Source organism: Eptesicus fuscus, chromosome 6 (genome assembly GCF_027574615.1).
Source record: "Eptesicus fuscus isolate TK198812 chromosome 6, DD_ASM_mEF_20220401, whole genome shotgun sequence".
Taxonomy (NCBI): Eukaryota; Metazoa; Chordata; class Mammalia; order Chiroptera; family Vespertilionidae; genus Eptesicus; species Eptesicus fuscus.
Genome location: NC_072478.1, coordinates 27,194,447 through 27,203,171, shown reverse-complemented (window position 1 = coordinate 27,203,171; position 8,725 = coordinate 27,194,447). Strand labels below are relative to the sequence as shown.

The window sequence follows — 8,725 nt, the reverse complement described above, 5'->3', positions numbered from 1 at the left end:
TTCTGTCACCAAATGTCGGTCCGTTCCGATGAAGACATCCCTCCACCACAGGGACAGGCGGCGCGGCACCGCCTCGGCCGGCTGCCGAGTTTTCCTGGTTTGATCAGGTCGCTCTGACACGCAGGTCTCCGACCCACTTTGAGCTGATTTTCGCATGTGATGTGAGGCACGGGCCCACTTCCCTCCTTTTGCCTGTGGCTGTCCAGCGGTCCCCGCGCTCTTTGTGGACGAGACCATGCCTTCTCCATCGAATGGTCTTGGCGTCCTTGTAAACAAATCACTGGCCATAGATGCATGTGTTTATTTCTGGGCTTGCAGTTCTGTGCCGGTGACCTATCTGCCTACCCTGATGCCGACATCACAGCGTGTTGATTACGACAAGTTTTGTAATTGGGGCGTGGGAGTCCTCCAACGCCACCGATCAGTTTAAAGGTTGTACTGTCTATCCTGGGCCCCTTGCAATGCCATTGGAACTCGGGGATCGGCTTGACCACTACTGAAAAAAGATGGTTGTGATTTTTTTTTTTTTTAATAAGTAAGTATTGCCCTGGCCGGTTTGGCTCAGTGGATAGAGCGTCGGCCTGCAGACTCAAGGGTCCCAGGTTCGATTCCGGTCAAGGGCATGTACCTTGGTTGCGGGCACATCCCCAGTAGGAGGTGTGCAGGAGGCAGCTGATCGATGTTTCTCTCTCATCGATGTTTCTAACTCTCTCTCCCTCTCCCTTCCTCTCTGTAAAAAAAAATCAATAAAATATACTTAAAAAATAATAAGTATTGTAACTTAATTAAAATGAAAAGACAATATTCAAAATAATGCAACAAAAATGAATAAAATCCTTTGTCCAATACTGTACACATAATGCAGAAATCAGTGCATTTTCCTAACGCACGTTTTAACCTGCATTTAGTTCAGACCAGCACATCAGCGTTGCATAGCTAAGTCACTCAGCAGTGGAACTGTGAACAGCTGGTTTAACGGTTGTGAGAGCACCGCGGTAATGCTCCTTCTCCTTGGGGCCTAACTGCGGGGGAGCAGCGGGGGCTGTGGCAGGGCAGTGGGAGCGCGGCGCGGCCAGCTGTGGGACTGACTGAAAGCAGACGGTGCTGATGGGACTCTCCAGTTAAGACATAGTCGCTCTTGGTCAGAAGGCTTTACTTCAAAAGCAAGCAATCCCCAGGAAATGCTGAGTAGGAACCAGCAACACAAGGCCAGCTTGTGTTGTATTTATTAATAGTCTAAAAAAAAAACCTCCATGCTGAAACCGGTTTGGCTCAGTGGATAGAGCGTCGGCCTGCGGACTGAAGGGTCCCGGGTTCGATTCCGGTCAAGGGCACGTACCTTGGTTGCGGGCACATCCCCAGTGGGGGGTGTGCAGGAGGCAGCTGATCGATGTTTCTCTCTCATCGATGTTTCTAGCTCTCTATCTCGCTCCCTTCCTCTCTAAAAAATCAATAAAATATATTTTTTTTAAAAAGAAGAGAGATTAAAAAAAAAAACACCCAAAACACATATTCCCACACAGCAACTCTCAATCACACAGCTGTGTTTCATTATTGCTTAAAAGCGAACTGTTTGCGCTGTTTCTGTGAGGCAGTGCGACAGTGGCCGTTGGCCCGAGGGGGGTCGGGGCGGGGGCCGAGGGGGTGGCGGGGTGGAACAAAGCAGGAGCTGTAAGGAAAATGTTCTACTACCTTCTTATTTTTCAAGAAGTGAGGCAGTACAGGTGGAAGTATGGTTGCCAGGTAAACTGCTAGTCCTCCCCGCAGCGACAGGAAGTGAAATCTGCACGTCTTCAGGTCTCGGGCGATTTTTACACTAGGTAGGTACAGCCACAGTAAGAACACCCCCCACTCCCCATGGGAAAGGCTGCAAAAATACATCAAACAAAAGTCAGAAGTCTTCAAACTTACTCAGCAAAAGTAATTCTTTTTTTTATTGTCTAAAGTTTTACATATGCCTCCTTTTTCCCCAATTGACTCCCCCGCGCGCCCCCCCCCCCCCCCGCCCCCACAGCTATTCCCACACCGGGCAAGCTCCCTCCCCCGCAGTGTCTGTGTCCATTGTGCATGCATACAAGTCCTTTGGTTGCTCTCTAACCCTCCTCCCCCAACCTACCCCCCGCCATTTGTCTCTGGATCTATTCTTGTTCATCAAATTATGTTGATCATTATATCCCACATATGAGTGAGATCATGTGATATTTATCTTTCTCCGACTGGCTTATCTCGCTTAGCATAACTCTCCAGGTCCATCCATGCTGTTGCAAATGGTAAAAGTTCCTTCTTTTTTATAGTGGCATAGTATTCCATTGTGTAGATGTACCACAGTTGTTTAATCCACTCATCTGCTGACGGGCACCTAGGCTGTTTCCAAATCTTAGCTATTGTAAATTGTGCTGCTATGAACATAGGGGTGCATATATCCTTTCTGATTGGTGTTTCTGTTTTCTTGGATATATTCCTAGAAGTGGGATCACTGGGTCAGATGGGAGTTCCATTTTCAGTTTTTTGAGGACACTCCATACTGTTCTCCACAGTGGCTGCACCAGTCTGCATTCCCACCAGCAGTGCACGAGGGTTCCTTTTTCTCCGCATCCTCGCCATCACTTGTCTTTGTTGATTTGTTGATGATAGCCATTCTGACAGGTGTGAGGTGGTACCTCATTGTCGTTTTGATTTTCATCTCTCGGATGATTAGTGACTTTGAGCATGTTTTCATGTGTCTCTCGGCCTTCTGTATGTCCTCTTTCGAAAAGTGTCTATTTAGGTCCTTTGCCCATTTTTTGATTGGATCGTTTATCTCCCTTTTGTTAAGTTGTATGAATTCTCTGTAAATTTTGGAGATTAAACCCTTATTGGAAACATCATTGGCAAATCTGTTCTCCCATGCAGTGGGAAAAGCAATTCTTTATGATTCTAAATACTGTGCTGTCTCCCGTTGGCTCAGTTTCCAGTCTATCAGGAGTCCTAGTCCAGCGTGAGTTTTATGCTGAATGCATATCACGAAGATAGTAACTAACTGGTCAACCGGCTGCTGCTGGACCGCGAGTTTACGTAGAGGTCCATCTTTATGGACTGGGACAGACTCTTCTCCAAGGCCAAGGAAATCTGGGGTCCCCAGCATGACAGCACCTCTCACCCTCTCTTTACAGGGTTCACGTTCATTCTGCACCTGAAACATTTCCCGGTGAGCCTCAGTCAAACTGGAAAACTGCCTGAGAACCCTTTGCTCCCGAGGACCCTCGGCCGGACCGGATCCGTGCTGTGGAGAAACCACGCAGGACAAGTGTTCAGCTTCACGTGGCCGCCCACATCCCCTTGGTCCCGGGGTGCAGCTTCTCCGTGGCTGAGACGGCACTGCCGCCAGCAGGTAAGGGCTGCGTTTGGGCGCCGCCTTCGCTTCCTCTGCTTCCGTGAAAACCTTCCTGTCTGTCCGGGTGCGGCCTCTCTCGGGCAGTAGGCGCCTGTGTGTGGAGCTGACCTCCTGCCCACGCTCAGTGATGGGCAGGACGCGGGGGGCAGCGGGCAGGGCCTTCGCTGTGCTGTCTTTGCAGAGCTTTGCTGCTGACGAACTTGGGGGCCTGGGCAAAGCTCTGCGTGGGGGCAGGGCCGCGTGGAGGTAAGACGGAAGGCTCTCGGGACTCGAGGTGCGGGAGTTGCTCCGTGACGAGGGCTCCCTGGGTGGCACTTTGGGGGACCCGACTTCGTCGCTGTAGGTGCTGGAAGTGACCTCCACCGACCACCTTCTGTAATCGGGCTTCACGGGCCGCGGAGGGATGGGGACCCTCGGGGGGGACCTCAGGGTTTGGGGAAGCTCTGTGGACGGTGCTGTGCATCTTTATGGCGGCTGTGGAAGGACCCGGCGGGCCGACTGAGCCGCCTGAGCCTGAGGGCTGCCCCGCTGCGTCCTGCTGGGGCGGGGACTGGCGGGGCGGGGGGCAGGTTGGCGGAGGTCCCCCACAGAGACAGTCGGGGTTTGGAAATAGGCAGAGTTGAACCGCCTGCACCCGCGGAAGCTCCGCCTGCCGGCACCCTGTACTTGGAGTCGGAGGGCGTGCCGTCTCCCGAGAGGAAGCCCCTGTCTGAGCAGGCGAAGTCCACCTGCCGTCTGTCCGCGCCGTCCGGGCTGGCTCCGCCCCGGCCGGGGGCCGCGCCGCGCAGGCGCCTGGCTGCACCGCTTGCTCCTGCAGGCACCGGGCCTCGGTTGTGACTTTGATAGGGCTTGCATTGAATCTGTAGATTGCTTTCAGTAATGTTGCGACCTAAATGAGTTATTATATATTGACTGCTCATCTGTTTATTCCTCACGGCTCTATATTTGCTTTATGTGTTCTAAAATATTCTATAATGAAACCACACGATCTTTTCTGCTTGCTGCCTGCTTGTTTTGGTCAGTGTTTGAGGTTTACTCAGGTTGTAGGGCAGTGTTCTAATAGCTCATGTTCACTGCTGTATAGTATTCCATGGTATGATCACACAGAATTCTTCATACATTTTCCTGCTGGTGGATATTTAAGTTGGTTCCAATTTTTATAAAATAAAAAATGGGTTCCAATTAAAAATTGTTTATCATAAAAATATATTATACTTTATATCTTTTTTTTAAAACAACAACAACAACAACAACAAATACTTCTACTCTAGATGCACCTGTATGTCTCCTTGGGCACATCTGCAAGAGTCCACAGAGTGAGGCAAAGCTTATGTCCATCTTCAGCTTACTAGATACTCTCAAGTTGGTCTCCAATGTGGCAATTTATTTAAGTCTAACTTCAGTAGGTTTTCTCATGTTAAACTGTCCTTGCATTCCATAATCCCTTCCCTATTGTGTTATAACTTCCTGTGCTTTTAAGATGCTGGATTTGCATAGTGGGTATTTTGGAAGCCTTTTTGCACCTTGACATGTAAGAGGGATGTGCTACTCCCGCCGCAGGTTGTCCTCGTACAGAGTACTACCTATTTTCCCTTTATAAGCTGACAGTTTATCAAAGATGCAAATCAGTCCTTCATTGAAGATTTGGCAAAGCTCACCTGGAAAACCATCTGTGAAGGTGTTTTGTATGGGGGATGAATCCTTGACCGTCATCTCAATGATTTCTAAGATTATTCACTTTTTAATGACTTGATTTAATTTTGATTTCTTAAATTTTTTTCTATTTTATCCTTTTACAGATTTAGTGGTATATACACCCTTTAAAATCTCTCCTCTGTAAGAGTAGTTGGTCCTCATCATCCCTAATATTGTTTGTGCCTTCTTTCGTCCTGCCAAAGGTCTGCCTCTTTTATGGGTGTTCCTAAAGATTCAGCTTTTTATATTCTTACTAGAGGCCCGTTGCACAAAATTCGTGCACTGGGTGTGTGTGTGGGGGGGGATCCTCAGCCTGGCCTGCACTCTCTCACAGTCAGGGACCCCTCGGGGGATGCCGGCAGTCAGACATCCCTCTCGCAATCTGGGATCCCTCGCTCCTTACCGCCCGCCTGCTTGCTCCTTACTGCTCAGCTCACTGCTCCTTAGCGCTACTGCAGAGGCGGGAGAGGCTCCCGCCACTGCCATTGTGCTCACCAGCCGTGATCCTAGCTTCTGGCTGAGCCTCCGCTCCATCTGTGGGCACGCACTGACCACCAGGGGGCAGCTCCTGCATTGAGCATCTGCCCCTAGTGGTCAGTGCACATCATAGTGACCAGTCATTCCTGTTGTTCCGCTGTAAGGGTTGCTTAGGCTTTTATTATATAGACTAGAGGCCCGGTGCACGAAATTCATGCACGGAGTGGGCGGGGGTCCCTCAGCCCAGCCTGCACCCTCTCCAATCTGGGACCCCTCAAGGGATGTCCGACTGCCCATTTAAGCCCAATCCTGGGTGGGATTGGGCCTAAATGGGCAGTCGGACATCCCTCTCACAATCCAGGACTGTTGGCTCCCAACCGCTCGCTTGCCTGCCTGCCTGATTTCCTCTAACTGCTTCTGCCTGCCAGCCTGATCACCCCCTAACCACTCCCCTGCCAGCCTGATCGGCGCCTAACTGCTCCCCTGCTGGCCCGATTGCCCCTAACTGCCCTCCCCTGCCAGCCCAATCGCTCCTACCTGCCCTCCCCTGCTAGCCTGGTCACCCCTAACTTCCCTCCCTTGCCAGCCTGGTTGCCCCTAACTTCCCTCCCCTGCCAGCCCGATTGCCCCTAACTGCCTTCCCCTGCCGGCCTGGTCACCCCTAACTGCCCTCCCCTGCCGGCCTGATCACCACTAACTGCCCTCCCCTGTAGGCCTGGTCCCCTACAACTTCCCTCCCCTGCAGCCCCAGTCACCCCCAACTGCCCTTTCCTGCAGGCCCGGTTACCCTAACTGCCCTCCCCTGCTGGCCTGTCACCCCTAACTGCCCTTCCCTGCTGGCCTGGTCACCCTAACTGCCCTCCCCTGCTGCCCTCCCCTTGCCAGCCTGGTTGCCCCTAACTGCCCTCCCCTGCTGGCCCAATTGCCCCAACTGCCCTCCTCTGCAGGCCTGATCGCTCCCAACTGTCCTCCCCTGCACCCCAGTCACCCCTAACTGCCCTCCCCTGCTGGCCCAGTCACCCCTAACTGCCCTCCCCTGCTGGCCTGGTCACCCCTTGCCAGCCTGGTCACCCCTAACTGCCCTCCCCTGCAGGACTGGTCCCCTCCAACTGCCCTTCCCTTCAGGCCCGGTCAACCTAACTGCCCTCCCCTGCTGGCCTGGTCTCCCCCAACTGCCCTCCCCTGCAGGCCTTGTCCCCTCCAACTGCCCTCCTCTGCAGGCCTGATTGCCCCCAACTGCCCTCCCCTGCAGCCCAAGTCACCCCTAACTGCCCTCCCCTGCAGGCCCAGTTCCCCACAACTTCCCTCCCCTGCAGCCCCAGTCACCCCTAACTGCCCTCCTCTGCAGGCCTGATTGCCCCCAACTGCCCTTCCCTGCAGGCCTGGTCACCCCTAACTGCCCTCCTCTGCTGGCCTGATCGCCCACAACTGCCCTCCCCTGCTGGCCATCTTGTGTCCATATGGGGTGGCCATCTTTGACCACATGGGGGCAGCCATCTTGTGTGTTGGAGTGATGGTCAATTTGCATATTATACGTTATTAGATAGGATTTTCTTGTTGCTGCCATAGTTTCCCATCTATTGATTTCTGGTTGTCTTATTAATATTTTCCCTTGACTTACCTTGGGGTTTGTTCTTTTTGTATATGTTTAGTTGAAAGCTTTAGTTTATTTTCAGGTATTTTCCTCATAAATTCATATAAGGCTATATATTTGCCTCTGAATACTTCTTTGGCTGCTTATTTCATTTATATTCTGTGATCTTCCTCCCCCCATAAAAACAGTTGACTTTATACCTCCGAGTACATCTTTGGTTGCATTGCCCTGGTTTTTATTGGCAACAGTCTCCTCATTCAGTTTTAAATACTTTATAGCTTACATAATTTATCTTTAATTCATTATTTGTTTTAATACTTCCAATTATGTGGATTCCAGGAGCTAGATATCACTGATTTATAATTTTACTAGAGGCCCGATGCGAGAAATTCGTGCAAGGGGCTCGCCCTCAGCCCCGGCTGCCTCACAGTCCTGCCCACTGGTCGTTCCGCTGTCCGGTCTAATTAGCATATTAGCTCTATATTATACAGGATTGCATTGTGGCTATTAAGTCTGACTGTTGAGTTTCCCTTTATGACCTAATACATGTTCTGTTTTCATAATAGCTCTGTGTTTGGGCACAATGTACATTATTTATTGGGCATAAAGACCTGTACGTATGTTTGATCACATTTGCTATTACATTATTCATCAAGATCCTTATTTTGAGGACTTGATCTTTCTGTTCCTGAGTTAGGTTCAGTCTCTAGCACCACTGTGATTCTTTCCATTCCTCCTTGTGGGTGTTTTTGCTTTAAACTTTTTAAATTGTTGTTGTTAGAGATAAAGTGTGTATTTAGGGCATTTGCATTTAACAGAGCACTACAGTGCTGTGGCTCCTGCCAGATCCAGGGTGATGGGAGGTGGGCTCCGTCCTTCCCAGCCTGGGGCTGTGGTGTGTGTGGCTGATACTGACCACGGGCCGGCAGAGCTCATAGATGCCTTGAACGCCTTCACATGACCACGGGAAATGGGCAGACCTGGACCCACGTCCAATTCTACTACTTACCATCTGCATCGTCGTGGGTAAGAGACCTGACCTCTTAGCGCCTGTTTTCTGGTCTGTCCATTATCAGAAGGATTTGGCAAGTATACACTAAGTGCTCAATAAATGGGGGTGCATGTTATGGTATCCTGTGGCAGGGCCAAGATAGCTGGGGATATTTAGTGTCTTGGTGGTCATGCCTGTTGGTTAAGACAATTCCTAAGGGTCCTCCTCTTCCAGGAAGCCCTCAGATAAATTCCTGCCCGCCACCACCTACTTTGAAACACAGCCATGAGCATCTCAAGGGCTGAACCACAGAACTGAGGGTCACACATATTAATTTTCCCTGAAGATCCTCTTCATCCAGTTTCCAGTAAGGAGGGCAAGATAGATCCTATTTAGACACTTCAGAGTCGTGGGCTTGGGAGACCAGAGGGGCTTTTAGAATGGGGCTTTGAGGACCGAGTGGGAGTTATCTGGGCAGAGTAATCATCTTAGATGATTCGGCTAAGAAATTTCAATCGTTGTCCTGTTGATATTTGGCTCTGTTGACTAATGAGTTTGCCGACCACTGGGCTAGGACCAAACTTAGGTAAGAGTC

At 50.7% G+C, this 8,725-nt stretch overlaps 1 pseudogene; it reads right to left on the bottom strand.

Moving 5' to 3' along the window:
* Window positions 1-941: 941 nt before the first annotated feature.
* LOC114234840 (ERBB receptor feedback inhibitor 1-like) lies at window positions 942-5,086 on the bottom strand (annotated as a pseudogene).
* Window positions 5,087-8,725: the final 3,639 nt, after the last annotated feature.